General features: G+C 48.8%; 1 pseudogene; it reads right to left on the bottom strand.

The window, feature by feature from the left end:
• Positions 1-1,465: 1,465 nt before the first annotated feature.
• On the bottom strand, positions 1,466-1,837 carry LOC138520628 (small nuclear ribonucleoprotein Sm D1 pseudogene; annotated as a pseudogene).
• Between the last annotated feature and the right edge of the window lie 1,618 nt (positions 1,838-3,455).

Genomic DNA, 3,455 nt, shown 5'->3' with positions numbered 1-3,455 from the left:
CATCCAGCAACCCACAGCCGCTAAGCAATCTCGCAGCTGGGTGGCCTGGGCTGGAGGAAGAAGATCCAGCTGGACCAGAATACGAGTAGCATCTGAAGCCGTGGGCGCGGATCAGAGCAATCAGAGGCTGAATATAGATATTAAAAAGTGTTGGAGACAAGGCTGATGCCTGAGGGACCCCGCACATCAGAGGAGATATCGCAGAGAGAAAAGGCTGGAGCAACAGCCGCTGAGAACGGTCGGAAAGAAAAGAGTGGAACCATGAGAGAACTGAACCCGATATACCAGCAGCTCACAAATGACTGTTCAGGATGGAGTTGTCGACAGTATCAAACGCGGTCGAAAGATCCAACAGGATGAATGCCGCCACACCACCCTGATCAGCAATAAGAGTAAAGTCATCCAGCACCGAGACCAGAACAATCTTGGGAACCCTGGCCCGGTCTAAATCCGACTGAAAAGCATCAGGGACGTAGACTCACAGAACCGCAAACCAATAGTGGAGACACCAGAGATTCAAGCAACTTCATGCAAAATGGCAGAAGAGAAATGGGGCGGAAGTTGGCAAGAAGTAAAGGATCCAGAGCCAGTTTCTTTAGAAGGGTAATTACAGTAGCGCATTTAAGAACAGGAGGAATAATCCCGATTGAACGGGATTGATTTACTGCAGAGGTAATATGAGGCAGAATCAAAGCAAAAATATTTTTCATCACAGACAGCGGAAAGGCATCTGTAGGAGAAGCAGATTTCATTCTTGCAACTGCTGTGGTAGGATCTGCAGCTGTAAACAGTGGAAAATAATCCCACAGAACAGCAGTGGATTCAATTGCAATCCGAAAGAACCTTTTGTTTGTTATTTGAATCTATCGGGTCCTCAGAAGCAGGAGAGACAACATCTGAAGATCCTGATATTGATAATAACTGTTTGAGGGGTCTGCAGCCGGATGAGGGGGACCCGGGGTGAAACCATCACCCAATGTACATTTGATAAAGAACCTAATAGATTCAAATAACAATCAAAAAGTTCTTTTGGATTGCACTTGCGGTGATGATTCTTCCCCCATTTCTCCCCCTCTTCCGGGCACAGACCCCTCTCGAATATCAGTCTCCCTCCCATCGGGTTCACTCTGGCGTATTTTCTTATCCTTGCCTTCATGTGTCGAAGGGGTGTTGGTGTTCCATCCACTGGATCTCCCTCTGCCTTGCTCAGACCAGCCTTGAATATTGGCCTCCCTCCGTCGAGTTCACTCTGGCTCTCAGTTGCAGGCTTTGCAGGCTTTGCTTTCACAGTTCTTTGGGTGACAACCTTTCACCCTTGGATCTCCCTCTTCTGGGCTCAGATCCTTCTCAATCTCGGCCTCCATCAGCCGGGTTCAGTACGGCCTTTTGCAAAGATATTTTCTCCTTAGCATTCACAAATCTTTTTCTTTAGTTTTTTTGTTGTGGCAATATTTCTGTTTATTAAAAAAACAAACAAAACCTGTACAAAAACATTTCAAAATAGTCTCCCATGTGTAGCTTGTCAAAATTATCGCCTGGGGCCTCCTCTGTCTCTGCCACGGCCTCGCCCTCTTCCACGGCCAAAGCCTCGCTCTCTTCCAGCAACCGCTTCTCTTTTTTTGGATCTAACTTTGGGTTCAAGATGTGTATTCATACTCACATCTACACCTGTAATTGTTCCGTGGACCTGGGTTCCGTTTTGTAGTTCAATAGTAACGGTTTCATGACTTAATTTCATCAAAAACCTCACAAGCTTCATCATGGCAGCGTTTTCGGTATGAACCGCGGAGAAATGCTCCCGCCTGTAAAGCGGAATAGAAAAAATTGAGCACTGGAGAGTCAAAATGTAAAGCAGGCCAGCATTCACAAATCTTAATTTCTTTTTAAACAGTTCACCGTGGACATCCCTCTGCCGGGTTCACTTTTGTCAACACACTGGGGGCCTCAATATAACTATTGCGGAATGGGTTTAACGGCACTGGTAATGGTGCCGGCGCCGTTAAACCCACTCCGCAATATTATGAGGTTCCCTTGCGGGACCCGCTGTGGACGTCTGGTTTATCCAGACGTCCATAGCGGGTTCCTCGAGGAAACCAGGGAGCTAATAACGGGCCCATTATGAGTGGGCCCGTTGTTAGCTCCCTCCCCATTCCCATTGAGCCCTATAGGGGCTCAAATGGGAATGGGGAAGGACCGTTCCTGGGTTCCTAGAAGGGGAATTACCGGGCCCTCCAAACTTGGAATGGCCCGGTAATTCCCCATTCAGGGAACCCAAACACGGTTTTGGAGGCAGCCATGGCGCCAATAGCGCCATGGCTACCTCCAAAGTCGTAATAAGGCCCTGGGTCTCATTATAACCCTGACGCTACCGTAAAGAAGGGGGCCGGTACGGGACCGGCCCCCTTCCTTACGGGAGCGCCGATTACGAGGTTCCCTTTGCGGGACCTGGATCAGACGTCTGGTAAAACCAGACATCTTTTCCGGGTCCCGCGAGGGGAAGAGGGAGGTAATAACGGGCCACTTGAAATGTGCCCATTATTACCTCCCTCCCCATTCCCATTGAGGCCTATGGGGGCTCAAATGGGAATGGGGAATGGTTCCTGCAAGGAGGAATTACCGGGTCCTCCTATGTCAGAATGACCCGGTAAGTCCCCATTGCAGGAACCCGGTAATGGAGCCCGGTTTGGAGGCAGCCATGGTGCTAATAGCACCATGGCTGCCTCCAAACTCATAATGAGGCCCACTGTTTCTTGGGACTTTAGACTTTGACCCTCTTTATTGGCATCCCATCGTCGGGTTCACTTTTGCCACTTCACAATTCCTTTTGCTTGGAATCCGCCCGCCGGGTTCACTCTTGCCATTTCACAATTCCTTTGGATTGTCATCTCTCCGCCGGGTTCACTCTTGCCATTTCACAATTCCCTTTAGTTTCTTCTAACGCAGGATTCACTTCCCTTGTGTTCTCAATTGTCGGTCAATCACTTTCGACTGTAGAGGGTTTTTGCTAGACCCCTGTACGACCACTTTGACCTAATTTTGCGGCTCCCCTAGCACCTTCTGGTATCAGTAGTTTCTTTCAAACACAGGATCAATCACAGGTTCTCAAGTCAGTACCCACGTGGTGCCGGACCCCGCAACAGATGGTATTTCCTAAACAATGTATATAGTTCTTTGAATTTTCCTCAATATGCCACTTTGCGACTTTCATTCAACACAGTTTGGTTTCTTTATTGGTTCCCTTTCGACTTACCGGCTGTGATGAACCACTGGGCTTTTCACCCTATCTGTAGTCAAGGCCGGTACCACGATAGCAGGCATCTCCCTCTGTCCTGCTTATCAGCGTAGGCACGTTCTGTGTACCATTGACATCTGCTGCAACACACTTGGGCTATTGTCCGCGGTCTTATGTTTCCTTCTGCGGAGGCTTCGCAGGTTTGGGTCTGAAAGGGCAAGGT

Source organism: Ambystoma mexicanum, chromosome 13 (genome assembly GCF_040938575.1).
Source record: "Ambystoma mexicanum isolate Mex_15411 chromosome 13, UKY_AmexF1_1, whole genome shotgun sequence".
NCBI classification, from domain to species: domain Eukaryota; kingdom Metazoa; phylum Chordata; class Amphibia; order Caudata; family Ambystomatidae; genus Ambystoma; species Ambystoma mexicanum.
The sequence above is the reverse complement of the archived record's forward strand: the minus strand, read 5'-3'. Positions and strand labels throughout refer to the sequence as shown.